The sequence below is a fragment of the Oryctolagus cuniculus genome, chromosome 14 (assembly GCF_964237555.1).
Source record: "Oryctolagus cuniculus chromosome 14, mOryCun1.1, whole genome shotgun sequence".
In the NCBI taxonomy this organism is placed as follows: domain Eukaryota; kingdom Metazoa; phylum Chordata; class Mammalia; order Lagomorpha; family Leporidae; genus Oryctolagus; species Oryctolagus cuniculus.
In genome coordinates, this window is record NC_091445.1 from 3,316,253 (window position 1) to 3,333,728 (window position 17,476).

At 49.6% G+C, this 17,476-nt stretch overlaps 1 long non-coding RNA gene across 1 annotated transcript; it reads left to right on the forward strand.

The window, feature by feature from the left end:
* The first annotated feature begins 9,142 nt into the window (after positions 1-9,142).
* Positions 9,143-16,738, forward strand: LOC108177261 (uncharacterized). The gene is made up of 3 exons (XR_011381841.1): positions 9,143-9,868; positions 12,529-12,723; positions 16,480-16,738. It is a non-coding gene; the product is annotated as an uncharacterized lncRNA (long non-coding RNA).
* Positions 16,739-17,476: the final 738 nt, after the last annotated feature.

Consider the following 17,476-nt stretch of genomic DNA (forward strand, 5'->3'; position numbering starts at 1 on the left):
CCATTGGTTCACCCTCCAATGGCCGCCGCGGCGGGCGCACCGCGCTGATCCGACGGCAGGAGCCAGGTACTTCTCCTGGTCTCCCATGGGGTGCAGGGCCCAAGCACTTGGGCCATCCTCCACTGCACTCCCTGGCCACAGCAGAGAGCTGGCCTGGAAGAGGGGCAACCGGGACAGAATCCGGCGCCCCGACCGGGACTAGAACCTGGTATGCCGGCGCCGCAAGGCGGAGGATTAGCCTAGTGAGCCGCGGCGCCGGCTGAAAATGTCATTTTGAATCAATTTATTTTCTAGCTCTATGAGAAAGTGCATTCTGAAAGCAGTGTAGCCAGCTTACATTCACAGCACTGAACACCGAATAAGCATAAACCTTTTAAAAGCCGCAGGCAGAGGATGGGACTATGAACTGCTAACATCAGGAAGCAGAGTCTAACCAAGTAGGAACAGACTATACTCCCCACAGTGGGGGTATCATAGAGGCAGACCACTCATGATGGTAATTACAACAATGGAATGTACTAAAATCTTTTTGTAATGATTTTTTTATTTATTTACTTTATTTGAAAGGTAGGGTTACAGACAGAGAGAGGGAGAGACAGAGAGAAAGGTCTTCCATCTGCTGGTTCACTCCCTAAATGGCCACAATGACCAGAGCTGGGCCGATCTGAAGCCAGGAGCCAGGAGCTTCTTCCGGGTCTTCCATGTGGGTGTAGCGGCCCAAGTACTTGGATCATCTTTCATTGCTTTCCCAGGCCGTAAGTGGAGAGTTGGATGGGAAGTAGAGCAGCTTAGACATAAACTGGCACCCATATGGGATGCTGGTGCTGCAAGCAGAGGCTAAGCCCACTGGGCCACAGCGCCGGCCACCGGACTAAAATCTTTTTGAGGACAGTGCTTGTTCCGCCAGAAAAGGAGCCAAAGGGCACCAAATGGATGGGAGGGGCGGGTGGGGTGAGGGAAGGAGCCAGGAAGGCCAGAAAGAAATGGCCGGAAGGGAGATGCTGCAAGAGCGAGAATCCTGAAGCAGCTGAAGAGGGGACGGGAGGAACCTGCAGGTGAATGGCCAGACGCTCTCTGCCTTTGGACAGCACAGGGAGAAGTCCTCTCTTGGCTGCAGACTCCACAGACTCCATGTTGGGGCTGCGGACTGAGGGCTCCCAGGGGAGTAGCACAGGAAGGCGTCGCACCCAGAGGAGTTCCGCGGCTGTCTGCGTTGGCACCACTGCGTCCTTCAGCCAGCCCTGGGAGAGGGCTCCATCTTCCTTCTGCACCGGAAGCTGGCCAAGGGCCACAGAGGCCTTGGAGAAGCCCCTTTCCTCCAGCTGCTTCTTGAGCTCTCAACCAAAGGTCATTGAATGAGTACATGAACAGGAGACTCAGAAAGAACAAGACCGCATTTCCTCTCTGTGGTAGTGACCTGTTCAAGAATAGATGTGGAGAGTTAGACTTACCCACCGCAGTAAGATCGGGTGCTGCCTTCATGCTAGACAGAACACAGGGTTCAGATCTGATTTGAAAAGTATCTGTTCCCGACGGTGTGCCTGCAGGTGGGCAGGGCAGATGGAAGCACGCTGCTCACATCTGGACCTAAAGACACTGGAGAGACTGGGTGGGTGTTGGGCCCCTCCAGACATTCTGGTCATTCTATCATGCATTTGAGGTTTTCTATCAGTCTGGCCTAACCTAAGTTCTCCATGGAGTCATCTTCTAGTCGACTCATGTGTGATGGGAAAGTGACGAGTGCCTGTACCTCCACCAGGGGACAGGGTACTTCACACTCTCCAGGCAGGGATGAGGGAGGCTTCAGGAGCCCCTTTGACAGCTTGGCGTATGTCCCTGGAATTGGGAGGAGTCATGAACCTGTCATACATCTGGAAACATCTCAGTGGGAGGAGGTTTGGTGAGGATTGTGTGATGGCAGTGAGTAGAGTTGGTGATGGCTGTTGTGGGTCAACGTGGCTGGACCGCAGGATGCCCAGATATTCGGTCAAGCTTTATTCTCTATGTGTCTGAGGGTGTTCCCGACTGAGATCACCCTTTGAGTCTGTGGGCTGAGGAAAGCCCGTGGCCCCCGTCATGGTGGCTGGACCCCGTCCAATCAATGAAAGGTCTGAGTAGAACAAAGAGGCTGACCCTCCCGTGAGGAAGGCAGGATTTCTCCCGCCTGATTGCCTTCAAGCTAGAACATCCGTTTTAGTTTCCTGTCTTTGCACTTGAACTGAAACATCCGATCTTCCTGGATCTTCATTTGCTGCTGCTGGTGCTTGGGATTTAGCCTCCTTAATTACATGAGCATTTTCTTTATTAACTCTCTCTTCATCTTCATCTGTCTGTATCTTTGTCAATATCTGTATCGTTATCTATCTTTCTGTCTATTACTGGAGAAGCAAAGGGTCCTTGTCTTCGCGCAAGAAAGAATTCAGGCGAGAGACAGAGAGCAGGGGAAAGCAAACAGCAAGGTTTATCAGGGTAGGGACATCCGTAAGAACGGATGGGCACCTCTCCAGACAGAGCCTGAGAGGGAGTGCGCAGTTCACATTTAGGCTGGGGCTTCTAAGGGGATGGGGCTTGCCTTCCCACCTTCCCTCCCCCTCTCCTTCTCCTCCCAAAGGACTTGTTGGATGTAAATATGAAAACTTCCTCTCTGAGTTTTCCCCCTGAAGTTATCAGACACGGGAAGCCTGGCTGGCATTGCCCCGCCTTAGAGGAAGGGTGGTTTTCGGGTAGAAGGGGCGGGACTCCCTGGAAGGTCATCAGGATCTGGGCAGGATGTTTGAAGTGCAGATACTGGGCTGCACCTGGAAGGTTATCGGGATGATTTTGAGATGCGGATGCTGGACCTGGATGTCAATTCCTTAGTCCTTCGTCACACACAAACAAGCTCATTTCTGACTTCCTAACTAACGTATCTATCTATCTATACCTGTATCTATATCCCGATACCTGTATCTATATCTATACATATCTACATCTGTATCTCTGTCTATACCCGTACCCACATCTAGCTCTGTGCCCCTGTCTCTATCTCTGTCTATCTGTATTTGCTTCTCTGAAAAGCCCAAGTTGTAAATCAATTCCTGTGGGGAAAACATACAGGTTTTTCCATGGGAAGCATGTGGGTTACTTTCAAAGAGCTGGATTTTAGTCATCTTAAAGGAGGTTCCACCAAAATGACCTTTGTAAAGGGCATGATAGCCATGCAAAGCTCGCAGCTGGGGACAGCATTTGGGGTCGGAAGTGGGGGAGAAAGCAGTGGTCAGTGTGGTTTTTTTTTTTTTTTTTTTTTTTTTTCTGAAGGAGCCTGGAGGTAGCAGGGCCTGGGAAGCGGGGACCCAGAAAGTTCACCACACCTGCCACAGAGCACTTCCCTACAACCCGTCCCCACCAATTGTATCACACAAGAGGCTAGAAAGTTTGGGAAGTACATTTAGGAAGTAAGACATTCTCCCCTCTGTGCCCACACTCTGCATTTCCCATTTGCTTGAGGCCTGAGGACACAAGGAAGTGGGGGAGGGGAGGCTGGCGGGGAAGCTCTCGATCAAATGAGAGTTAAACATTTTCTTTTTTTTCTTTTTCTTTTTTTTTTTTTTTTTTTTTTTTTTGACAGGCAGAGTGGACAGTGAGAGAGAGAGAGACAGAGAGAAAGGTCTTCCTTTGCTGTTGGTTCACCCTCCAATGGCCGCCGCGGCCGGTGCACCGCGCCGATCCGATGGCATGAGCCAGGAGCCAGGTGCTTCTCCTGGTCTCCCATGGGGTGCAGGGCCCAAGCACTTGGGCTATCCTCCACTGCACTCCCGGGCCACAGCAGAGAACTGACCTGGAAGAGGGGCAACCGGGACAGAATCTGGCGCCCCGACCGGGACTAGAACCTGGTGTGCCGGTGCCGCAAGGCGGAGGATTAGCCTAGTGAGCCGTGGTGCCGGCCAAACATTTTCATATTAAATGACACTTGAGCAGGAAAGCTAGGTTGTCTGCCTAAGATTTCGTGCAAGAATGGGGAAGAATGTTTTGATGGAAGGGGTGTGAAAGAGGAAAGTTGTGTTCCTCTGCCCCCAGCTGTGTCCGGCTCATTCAATGAACTGGTTGCCTGCAGTTGGCCAAAAATGGAGCCCCGTGATGGTCCAGTGTGCAAAAGCTCGTCACTGCCTCATCCCTGAAACCAATCAGAGAGCTCAGGGTGCCCCTGAGGTCGAAGCCCCAGGGCGTTCCTCTCTTCTCTCTCCAATGGCTCTGCAATAGGCCAGCAAACTCATTTCCTGCATCAACTGCATGATGCAAAGTTTCTCATCTCCGAAGTATAGCCTTCAAATTCATTAAGCAGAGATTGCATTTTGTAGCTTTGTATCTATCATTGTAATAACACATACATCACAATGACACCAAGATTTAATGAGCCAACAAGGTAGCGATTAATTCACGTTGGTGGGAGTCGATTGAGGAGGAGGAGGAGGCCTAGGCAGGAATGGAATTGCCTTTATCAAGTCAAAGAGGCTTCCCCACAGAGGTGCAGATCTGTTTGTCCCTAGGAATGAGACAACTGTAGGGCTACAGCATTCAAACACTGCCCTATTTCCAGAAAACAATACCTTCCCCTTAAGCATTCATGACAATCTCTCAGCATTTAGCAATTCACTGCTTTTCGCTAGTCAGCAAAGTTCTCTGATAAAATGTTGTCAGATCATCAACCTACAAGCTATAAACCACCTACCCACCAGCTCTGTTCCTCAACACTAATTTTCTTTTAATGCCTGTTTGTTTGGCGGGGAGGGGGAGTAGGGAGTTATTTTGATGATTTATAGCATCTGCTTGGTCTCCAGGATTCGGTTTGTTTAAATATTGAGTCTGGTATTCAGAAAGCACTTGAAAAGTTTTGCAAATAAGTGAATACCTTTTTCTTCAAATTGAACCAAAGGAATGATTTATCACTCGCTTTCTTCTGGTTTGCCTGCAAGTGGAGAAATCAGAAAACATCAAATGGGGGAACTGCCTATTGTGCCAGCTTTGATTTAAACCCAAACAGAGGAAGACGCATCCAGGGGCTGTGTTTTCTGAAGCATTCTCCGGGAAGGCATCAAAGCGCAGAATGTAGGATCGCCACTCTTATCTCGGTGACTTCTCCATATCCCACGTTGCAAACCTCTGCCCTGCAAAGGAGCACTTCTGTTTCTCTTCTCACTTTCCAGCCCCAGAGAGACTTCCCTCTGCAGCTTCTCCTGTGCAGATGAAAGGTGGACATCTCTGGTCTCAAGGCATCCGTGTGAAGTGGAAACAGGAGGGCCTCGGGATTCTCACAGTGACTGGGAACCCGGCAAAGAACTCTGGACAAGCCCGCAGCTGAGGAACTGAACGCCTGGTCAGTCCACGGCGCCGTGCGCACACATGGCTCGTCCTGCTCCGAGTTCAGCAGCACCACGAGACCCCGTGACTGGAAGCCTTCCTCTCTGAGAGCTTTCACTTCCGCTTAGACAAGGGGGCAGTAACCTTTTTGGCCTAGAACGGCAACAAGAAAGCTGTTGATGGGTTTCCGAGATAGGCAGAGAGAAAAATGAAACAGCAGAACGTAACGGGATTGAGTGAGAGGAAGGGGAAAAAGAGCAAGCAAAGCAGGAGACAGAAGGCAGGAGAGTGCCAGGGTGGGCGAGGACTTGATGTGGAGCCTGGCACATCGTGACTATCACGCATGCCAGAGAAGTCACAGGGCCTACGTTCACATAACACAAAGCACATACACTGTGCAAGCCTTTTGCATCTTCTCATATTATGGAAGTCACCAGAACATTCCCTTTCTCTTGGTGCATTCCACATTTTTGGTCTTAGTCATTTTGATTTTTGACATCTATGTTAGGTGGGAAGCTAGAAATTAGCCTGTGGGGGGGGGAGGGGCCGGAGGACATCTGCATCTGCAGAGGCCCACTTTGGAAGCAGCCCAGCATCCACTCTTCCAAGTCCTGCCCAGACCCCGATAACCTTCCAGGTGGCCCCAACCCTCCCCCCAAGGAACGCTCCCAGGAGAATTCTCTCTCCACCTGGCTGGACAAACGTCCTTCTCCCCAGGCACACACTTAAGGGGGACGCCCCTCTGCATGGTGCCAGCAAACCTGGGGAGGAATTTCCTAGTTGACACTCATCCGACCTTTGTCCTGGAGGAGGAGGAAGAGGGGAGGGGGAAGGAGAAACCTGGACCCCTTTGCCCTTATAAGCCTGAGTCTACATAGACTGCCACTCAGCCCTCTGCTCTCCACTGAGCTGCCCGCCTGGCCTACCAGTTGTATTCTCTCCATTTAACCACGTAACTGCTTTCCCCTGGTCTGAGTGACCGGGCACTCTCTCTGTCCCTTCCATTCCGATGGATGCCCTGACCCCAGAAAAACCTTGCAACTCTACTCTCTGTCTCACACCTGAATTCCTTCTTGCATGAAGACAAGAACCCCATTACTTCTGTCTGGTGACATACATACAGTATATTTTGACATATATTGATCTATGATTGATAATGTTGATGGTTTAATATATGCTTTAGTATATCCTGTTGGTTTTGAAGAAAACTACACAAAAAGTGCAAAGGTAAATAAAACATTTAGACTACTGCCTGCCACCTCGTGAGCTCCCAGTGAAATGTGAGATTCCCTCCCTCTGAGATGAGAGGGAGACGTTTTTTCAAGGCAGGAAAGGAACAGGAGATAAACCACCATGGCACCAACAAATGGGTGGGATCTACAGACACTGAGGTGAGTTGCTCTCTCTTCCCTCCCTCCACGCCCCCTACCACGGGCTGGTGGCCACCATAGACATCAGCGAGGGGAGTTTGCATCCATCTTGCTTCGGGGGGGAAGGGAGTGCTCCCAGGACCATTTCGTGCTAAGCTGAGAGTGCACCTTACTCTGCAGGCTGAGGAGCCACCAGCACTGCTTGTCCAGCGGGGGAGGGTGTGGCATGGATGCTGTCCATTTCCAAACACCTGTCTGTGCAGGAGTGGAGGAGAGGAAGAGGCTTGCGGCTAGAGGTGGTTTCTTAGCTTTCAGATGTGTCCTGGGAGCCTCTTCTGCAGCAGGTACTAGGGAGATGAAGTCTCCTGCCCATCGGCGCTGACCATACAGGCAGGTGGAGCCCTGCGCAAGCGCATGAAGGACCCCCGCGAGGGGAAGTGCTGTGTGGGCCCGAGAACGAGCAAGAACAGGTCAGAGAGGAGCAGGATCTCCACGGGAGTCCTTCCTCCGGGAGGAACCTCAGCATGCTTCTGTGCTGGAGAGAGGGTGAGGGAGACAAAGGTAGGGTGGCTGATGGAGCAGGCCCTCCGAGAGAGCGCGCGAAGGTCTCCGTGCTGGGAACGGGGCAGCGGGAGAGGATGCAAGGGGCCGTAGCCGGTGTTCTGGGGCTGTCATTCAACACCACAGACCAGGTAACTTACAGAGGGGAAGGGCGCGTGGTTCTGGAGGTCCCAGGTCAAGGGGCCGCTCCCGGTGAGGGCCTTCTTGCTAGGGTGTCATGGGCGAGGGCATCACATGGTGAGACGGAGTTGTCTCAGCTCTCTCTTTCCCCTCCTTATAAAGTCACTAACACCATCGTGGGGGTGCCACCCTCATGACCTCATCTAACCTTAGTCACCTTCCAAAGGCCACACCTCCAAATCCCATTCACACGGGGCTTTGGGGGCTTCCTTTCCCATGTGGGTACCGGGCTGCACACGCCCTGAGAGCAGCAGGAAGAGCGAGGGCAGCAGCAGTCTGGACGTAATGCCTCGAGTTCCCACAAACCAGCATGAATGGTTGCTGTGTGCCGGGGAGCTGGGAGGGTACAGGCCTGCGCAAAGCGGGGAAGCATTGAGGGGGCCTCTCCCCAGGGAGGGGGCCTTGCACACCAGTCCTCTGAGAGATGCCCGGTAGCGTCCCTTCTCCCTTACACTGTTTTACAAGGGACTCTCCAGGAGGGCCAACACAGGAGACAGTTTTCCCGGCATATCTGTGCCTCCTACACAGAAGCAGCACATTCATGCAGGCCTGCTTTCTTCCCACCCTTCAATGAGGCCTGATAATGAGGCTGGCAAAAATGAAAATCTGACAGTATTGAGAGTGGGTGTTGCTGTGGGCACAAAGGAACTCTCCCGCGTCGCTGCGTGCGGTGCAGATTGGCCCAACTACTTTGAAGGCCAATTCTGCAGTCCCTGGTAAAGCTTCAACTGCTGTAACAGGCACACATAACATGGAACATGGAACATGGAACATGGAACATGTGCTGGCTGGACACAAGCCTTCCGAGTCTCCTCTTTGAACTGCAGATGGAGATCTCCGTGGTGCATCCAGATTCAATTCAGAGGGTCTCAACTGGCAATGCTAAAAAGTAGATTCATGGCCAGCGACGCGGCTCACTAGGCTAATCCTCTGCCTGCGGCGCTGGCACTCGGGGTTCTAGTCCCGGTTGGGGCGCCGGATTCTGTCCTGGTTGCTCCTCTTCCAGGCCAGCTCTCTGCTGTGGCCCGGGAGTGCAGTGGAAGATGGCCCAAGTGTTTGGGTCCTGCACCCGCATGGGAGACCAGGAGGAAGCACCTGGCTCCTGGGTTTGGATCAGCACAGCGCGCCAGCCGTGGCAGCCATTTGGGGGATGAACCAATGGAAGGAAGACCTCTTTCTCTCTGTCTCTCTTTCTCACTGTCTAACTGCCTGTCCAAAAAAAGATTCAAAGTAGGTAACAGCAGAGGACGTTGAACATCTCCTTTACGAAACTTTGGTTTCAGTTACGTCTCTAGCCGGTCACAATGAGAAACTTCTCTCTGTGGGCTGGGCTCAAAACACTCAAGAAACACTGCTGTACAGAAACGCTTGTCCATGCTTACAAGGAGACATGAGGAAGCTACGTGGTGCAGCGTTGATTAGAATGGTGATTTACAATCTAGGGGACAATCTCCAACAACAGATGAACTCAAAGCAGTTTACTCAGTGGGATATTGAACTAAGTCTAAATGTATCAGCATATGTAAATCTCAAAAACAAAACTCAACGTAAAAAGGAAGTTCCAGAATATGTATTATACCACTTATTTATTTATTTATTTTTAAAGATTTATTTATTTATTTGAAAGTCAGAGTTACACAGAGATAGGAGAGGCAGAGAGAGAGAGGTCTCCCATCCATTGGTTCACTCCCCAGTTGGCTGCGCCAATCTGAAGCCAGGAGGCAGGAGCTTCTTCCGGGTCTCCCATGTGGGTGCAGGGGTCCAAGGACTTGGATCATCTTCTACTGCTTTCCTGTATTATACCATTTATGAAAAGTTTTTAAAAACTACAAAATAATACCATGCATTGTTTTCACTGTTTATTCGTATGTCAAAATTTTAAAAAGAGTGGGCAGATGCATCACGTAATTTGACTGCTGTTATGTCTTGAGAATCGGAAGGGGATTGGGACGGGGCATATTTCTAATATTCTTTTTATCGAAAGTGTTCTTGAGGAAAATATGGTAATAATTGCCGATTTGCGGCAGGGAGCACACCACCGTTTTGTCTTTCTTTGTACTCCTTGTAGTTTTGGGATACATTCATAAATTCTTTGATATTCCCTCCCTGGGAGGTGGAGCTTAGTTTCTCTTCGTTGGGGCTGGACTTGGTGTCTTGCTTCCCGTAAACAGAATATGAGCTGTCGTGGCCAAGACTAGGAGACTGCCGCTTCTCTCCTGGGCTCTTTCATGTCCCCTCTCTCCGGGGTGTGTGAGGAACTGAAGTCTCCCCGCAGCAGCCAGACGAGTGAGCTCGGAGGCAGACCCTCCCGCCTCTTCAGATGAACACAGCTCTGGCCAGCAGCCTGACCATGACCTCGTGAGGCTGAAGAACAACCACCAAGCTACGTCACTCTCTGCTTCCGGACCCTTAGACATCAGGTGACATAAAAAATGTTCGTTTTTCCAGAGTTGCGAAAGTTTTGGGGTGATTTGTTATGTGGCATTAGATAACCAATGTTGAGTTCTTCTCTGTATTTTCTTTCTCAAAAAAGGAACAACGCCCCTGAATAAACTAAGTCAATAAATTATTAAAATAAGGCAAAACAAAAAGAATTTAGAAAGACCTCTCCTTCAGGTCTGAACAGAAAGCAAAGCCTGCCTCAATGGTGTTGTGATGATCAGACAATCAATCAGCAGAAAGCAGGGAGGACAGCGCGGGCCACACAGGGAACATTTAACGTGTGTGGCTACTGCTGATTGAGGCAGACGCACCTAATGGTGCCCTCACGCCCTCTCTCCCCTCTGCGGGTGAGGTGAGCAGAGGTTCAGACAGGTGCCGACACTTCTCGATCAAAGCCTCTGAGCTATTTCTCTGCTGAAATGTCATTTCCAGGAAAATGAATTTCCTTTTTTCCTCCCTTTACCTTACCTAAATCTAATGAGTGTCACAATTTGCTAGGGCCTAATGCTTCTTCACATCCAGTGCTTTGTAAAATCTTCAGCATTCTGTAGATATTTTTATCATCTCCGTTCTGCAAGAGACTCTGAGAGTTTATCATTTGCTTATAGAACCAGTTGGTGGCAAAGCGGGAACTGAAGCTCTGATCTTGGTAACAAGATTAAGGCACAGATACTTTCTTAAGCAGTTGGTGGTATTTTTTATAAAATATGTTACTCTATAAAAATGTTTTTAAAAATTTATCTGAAATGCGGAGTTAGAGAGAGAGATGGACACATACACACGGACACACAGGCACACAGATATCTTGTATATGCTGGTGGACAATCCAGATGGCCACAACAGCCAGGGCTGGGCCAGGCCTAAGCCAGGAGCCATGAACTTTTTCTGGGTCTCCCATGTGGGTGCAGGGACCCAGGTGCTTGGGGCATCTTATGCTGCTTTCCTTGGCTCATTAGGAGGGAGTTGGATTGGAAGTGGAGCAGCTGGGTCTCAAACCAGCACCCATATAGGATGCTGGCATCACAGGCAGCGGATTTACCCACTATGCCACAATGCTGCCACCCAGCTGATGGTGTTTTATAATTGATCACTTTGACTAGAAAGGTCTTGTCGACTGTTTATTTATTTGAAAGATAGAGTCACAGAGAGAGAGAGAGAGAGAGAGAGAGAGTGAAAGACAGAAAAGCCTTCCATTCAATGGGTCACTCCCCAGTGGTCGCAATGGCCAGAGCTAGCCAGACCAAAGCCAGGAGCCAGGAGCTTCCTCGAGCACGTCAGCAGGGATCTGTGCTACTGGTGAAATGGTGGCGGCAAAGAGATGACCTCGGTGCTTTGTCTCACATGGAAGAAAAATTTCCAAGAGGACAAGGCAAAGAGAAAAGCAAGACGTATTTACAAGCAAGATTTATTTAAGTTAGAGACCTTCAACCAGAGTGGCCTACAAGGGGCTCCAAGAGAGGCAAAACTCTTTGCATTTTTTTTAAAGAAGGCTTTTATTTAATGAACACAAATTTCATATGTATAGCTTTTAGAAATATAGTGGTTCTTCTCCCCATTCCCGTCCTCCCACTCCACTCCCATCCCACCTCCTACTCCCTCTCTCATCTTATATACCTCCCATTTACCTACCTTTGCATTCTTTATTGGAGGCTATTATGGGCCACATTCATATTTTTCTGGGGATGACCAAACCTGGGATCCTGATTGATCTTTCCAGAAGAAGACCGATTTCCATATGATGCATTGGTCTGTGTGGTTTCTTCTACTTAGTTGGCTATTCTACATTTAAAGAGGAACAACCCAACCAACCACTAGAAATTTGCATGCCACCCAGTAAGAGTAAGCCGAAAGGGGTCGGCACTGCGGTGTAGCAGGTAAATTTGCCGCCTGCAGTGCCGGCATCCCATATGGACACTGGTTCGAGTACTGGCTGCTCCTCTTCCGATCCAGCTCTCTGCTGTGGCCTGGGAAAGCGGTGGAAGACGGCTCAAGTGCTTGGGCCCCTGCACCCGCGTGGGAGACCTGGAAGAAGCTCCTGCCTCCTGGCTTCGGATGGGTGCAGCTCCGGCCGTTGTGGCCAATTGGGGAGTGAACCAGCGGGTGGAAGACCTCTCTCTCTGCCTCTCCTTCTCCTTCTGTGTAGCTCTGACTTTCAAATAAATAGAATAAATCTTAAAAAAAAAAAAAAAGAGTGAGCCAGGGAAAGGAGACTGAGGAAGTATTCCCATTCCATCAACCCTGCAGTGACACTGGTGAGTCAACCATGATGTTCTCAACAGTCCCGTGAAGCCCTGCGCTAACAACAAGGTCGCAGAACTGCAGGATTAGAAGTGGCAGAGTTGAAATCAGACGCGAGCTGTATCAGCACCGTGCTGAAAAAGCCTGTCTGAAGGCTTCTCCGAGTGCTGGCCTAGAGATCCAGCTCGTGCCACGTGCCACCAGCCACGGAGCTCCAGCTCTGCGCCCTGTACTGCTGCAGGGGAGCTCCCGCCTTGCCCTTCGAGCGCGTCCACCTCCAAAACTGAAAGTCTCAGAAGTCCGGGTGTTTTTGACCAGGACCTGCACCCACATACGAATAGATTCCAAAGAAGAGAACGAGGAGAATCAGAGCAGCGGGGATGTGTTTTTTGTCCCACAGGCTCTCCGAGGAGCACAGACCGTGTCCAGCTATGGCTGTTCCCTTATCTGCCAGGGAAGGTGGCTGAAGTCAGAAGAGGAAAGGAACCAGACAAGGCTTTTCTCCGGTCCCAACCACCGGATTTAACACATGTGAACTACTGAAATATGTCGGGATAAAAACGATTACCCATGCAAACTGTCTCAGTCAACAACGGTACTGTACATTATAAATCATAATTTCTAAATCTAAATTTATTTTATTGTTTTTTGACTTTCTAAACCAAGGAACTGCATATAAAAGCTGTCTTTTTTTAAATTTTGAAACCCATGCATTTTCTTTTTCATAGTATGCATTCTCTTTGAATTTTTTTTTTTTTTTGACAGGCAGAGTGGACAGTGAGAGAGAGACAGAGAGAAAGGTCTTCCTTTTTCCATTGGTTTACCCCACAACAGCCACTGCAGCTGGTTCGCTGCGGCTGGTACACCGCGCTGATCCGATGGCAGGAGCCAGGTGCTTCTCCTGGTCTCCCATGGGGTGCAGGGCCCAAGCACTTGGGCCATCCTCCACTGCACTCCCGGGCCACAGCAGAGAGCTGGCCTGGAAGAGGGGCAACTGGGACAGAATCCGGCGCCCCGACCGGGACTAGAACCTGGGGTGCTGGTGCTGAAGACAGAGGATTAGCCTATTGAGCTGCGACTCAGGCCAAAGGCTGTCCTTTTAAAAATATTTATTAATTTAATTTATTTGTAAGAATTACAGAAAAAGAAGGAGAGAGAGCGTGAGAGAGTGCTTCCATCTGCTGGCTCATTCCCCAGATAGCTGCAGTGCCCATGGCTGGGCCAGGCTGACGCCCAGACTCAGAAACTTCATCTGGATCTCCCACATGGTGGCAGGGCTCCAAACACTTGGGCCATCTTCTGCTGCTTTCCACCCCCATCCTAATGGGATTTGCTGGCCCACTTCCCTATTCCCTGCAAGAGCATAACAGGACCTGCTTCCCGCACACATGCGCGCTCTCTCTCTCTCCCTCTGGCCTGTTGGCTTCCGCCACCCGACAATAAACCTTTCTTTAACATCGGTGTTTGGTGTGTTTTGTGGTGGCCTTACACTTCCAACCCAGCTCCCTGTTGATGTACCTGGGAAGGCAGCAGAAGATGGCCCAAGTCCTTGGGTCCCCGTCAGTGACATGGAATATCTGGGTGCAGTTCTGGGTCCCTGGTTTCAGCCTGGACCAGACCCATCTGTTGTGCCTATTTTGGGAGTGAACCAGCAGATGGAAGATCTTCCTCTTTCTCTGTCTCTCTCTCTCTGTCTCTCTCTCTCTCTCTCCGTAGCTCTGCCTTTCAAATAAATAAGAGAAAGAGAGAAAGAAAGAGAGAAAGAGAGAGAGAGAGAATCTTCCATCTGCTGATTCACTCCCCAAATGGCCCCAATGGCCAGAGCTGGGCTAGACCAAAGCCAGGAGCCAGGAGCTTCTTCCAAGTCTCCCACATGGCTGCAGGCACCCACATACTTGGGCCGTCTTCCACAGCTTTCCAAGGTGCATTGGCAAGGAGCCGGGTCAGCAGCTTAATCCACTATGCCATAGCTCTGGCCCCATCATATAAGATAATTTAAATAGGGGCCAGCATTGTCATGGCTCAGTGGGCTAAGCTGCCGCTTGCAATGCCAGCATCCCTTATGGATGCCAGTTTGAGTCCTGGCTGCTGCACTTCTGACCTAGCTCCCTGCTAATGCGCCTGGAAAAGCAGCAGAATATGGCCTTAGTCCTTGGGTCTCTGCACCCACTTGAGAAACCAGATGAAGCTCCTAGCTCCTAGCTTTGGCCTGACCCATCTCTTCTCATTGCGGCCACTTTGGGAGTGAATCAGGGAATGGAAGAGCTCTCTCTGTCTATCTCTTTAACTCTGTTTTCAAAATCAATAAAATAAATCTTTAAAAAAACCATTTAAATAAATTATGACCCTAAACAGCTACTTAAAGGAATAAACAACTATATGTACACACACAGGACTACTAACTATATTGTTGAAGTTAAAAAGCAAGTTGCTGGGGTCGGCGCTGTGGCATAGCAGGTAAAGCTGCCGCCTGCAGTGCCAGGATCCCATACGAGTGCTGGTTCATGCCCCAGCTGCTTCATTTCTGACCCAGCTCCCTGCAAATGTGCCTGGGAAAGCAGCAGAGGATGGATCAAGTGCTTGGGCCCCTACACCCATGAGGGAGACCTGAAAGAAGCTCCTGGCTCCCGATTGGCCCAGCTCTGAACGTTGAGGCCATCTGTGAAGTGAACCAGTGGAAATAAGACCTCTCTCTCTGTGTAACTGGGCCTTTCAAATAAATAAATAAATCTTTCAAGAAAAAAAAAGCAAGTTTCAGCATAATATTTACAGTGTAATTTCACTTTTATATGTAAACAAAAATTAGGAGAGGCTGTTTTGTGGGACCGAGCCCCTGCATTAGGTTCCCAGACATCATACTGAAAGCAAATGCAGTCACTCATGCTAAATAACAGGGAATCAACCTGAAGCTTTAGGAAAACAGATCCCAAAACACACCGCCTTTTCCTGAAAATAGGAATTCAGGTCTACCCAGAATCGCAGCCTGAAGCAACCTCATGTGAGCCCAGCAGTTTTTTTCCATTACTCGATTCCCTTGTACCCACCTGGCCAAGCCCACTGTTGTGCTGTCGTGCAGTGGGAGGTTTCCTTCTATTTGTAGAATGAAATTCAAAAGGGGCAACTAGACATGGAAGGAAAATGTCCTGTAATGTTATCACATGTACTGGGGGGCCCCTTCAGATTAGCGTTCTGGGTATTTGAGAAGGTCTGGGAAAACCCCCAACACACTGTTGACAAATATCCTCGGGCAGAAGAGTTGAGAGTGGTAGAGAAAAAGGCACGTGGATTCCCTTCCATTGTTTATATTTTGACTGTTATGTTATTTTCATAGCTGAATAAAATGTTTTATGTTGAATTACTGCCAACTTTACAAGGTTACCCTGCCTCTCAAATACTCATGGGAACTTCGCTGTGTGTGCACTCAGCAATCTGCCAGGGGTTAAAGGACCCACAGGGAAGTTCTCATGAGGAACTCAGTGTCGGGCTGGGGACGAAAGCAGAACTTTGACAATGACACAACGTGATGGCTGGGGACATGACAAGCCGGTGCAGCCATCCGGTGCTGCTAAAACGGGATTCCATTCTCTGACGGAGGCTTGGTGCAAGGGAAGCTGCCTCAGGTCACACATTTCCCTACACAAGGACCTAGTGCAACGTTCAATATCACTAGGATCACAAACTGCAGTACCAGTTACACTAATCTGTCTTCTCTTCATTCATCCACCATTTGTAATATTGAGGACAGAATTTGACTGCTTGATCTTATTGGAGAACAGTAGGAATGAAGTTACTAGATAGAAACTGGGTGAAGCCACCCCAGAAGTACCTGGTGTCGGTCACGCTTGGCCCATATAGGGCCATCCTTGGCTTGTGTATCAGTTCTCTTTCCAATCCAAACAGCAATGCCTGGGGTTTGGGGCTAGTTTTGTTTTTTTTTTTTTTTTTAAGATTTATTTATTTATTTGCAAGTCAGAGTTACACAGAGAGAGGAGAGGCAGAGAGAGAGAGAAAGAGAGAGAGAGAGATCGTCCATCGGATGGTTCACTCCCCAACTGGCCACAACGGCTGGAGCTGTGTCGGTCTGAAGCCAGGAGCCAGGAGCTTCTTCTGGGTCTCACACGGGTGCAGGGCCCCAAGGACTTGGGCCATCTTCTGCTGCTTTCCCAGGCCACAGCAGAGAGCTGGATCAGAAGTGGAGCAGCCGGTTCTTGAACCGGCGTCCATATGGGATGCCAGCACTTCAAGCCAGGGCATTAACCTGCTGCGCCACAGTGCTGGCCCCTGGGGTTAGTTTGATAGACAAATCATGATCTACGGATAAAGAGCTAACTGGTGCCACTCTTCTTCACAGCCAAGACTGCGGACTCCTCCTCCAGTCCCATGGCCACAGGTGAGTGCAGACAAAAAGGAAGGACAGTTGTGTGTGAGGACAGGTACGGGGAGAGAAGTCACAGTCAGCACCTGTGAGGCAGCTTCTCGGGCAGGCTGCTCCGTGCTGCTGAGCGAGCTGTCCCTGCACCAGAGCGTCAGGGGCTCCAAGTCACTTTACTCTCCAGGCAGAGCGGGCGCCAGCTGCGTGGCTACGTCATGTGGCTCAGCACCCTGGGAGGCTCAAGCCCTTTCCAACCAGTATCAAGGGAGCGTGTCTTGGATAATGACCGTTGTGGCTTTGAACTAGCAAACTGTACTGTCAGAACTGGGGGCCGAGCTGGAGGAAGAGGAGAGGAGGGAAGCTCAAGTAAGTGTTTCCAGCTTGAGCCTGGTGCCCAGCAGATGTCCAGTAAGCATCTGTTACGTGAATACCAGTGCTGGGCCTACAGTGATGAGCGAAACGGACACATTTCTCAGCTGCTGTAGCGGATGAAAGTAGGGACTGAACAACATGTATCATAGGAGATCACATATATAACGGGCATAATAAAACAAAACTGAACTGTGAATACTCTATGACTCAGACCTAGGTTTGGGCTGTACAGAAATTAGTGCTTTTAGGAGACTTGTAAAAGAACATTAATTGCAAATATTTGTGTGCTAGCACAAACAGAAAACGTAAACAAAATCAAACTCTGCAAGGTGCAAACAACCCAAATGCTTACTTTTAGAGTCAACACACTGTAGTATATTCACACTATAGAATTTTATGCTGTTGTGGATAATTAATTACTACACATTTATTTGTGGATGACAGATACCATGCCTGGAGCTAAGGCAGCCATTTTGACACCATACAGGAGGACATTATAGCATCAATTACTGAACCAATGCTAGCAGCTGCTTGCTAGATAAACTCCAATCAGTTTAGGGCATTATTTATGTGCACACACAAATATCCCCAATTGTTAGGAACA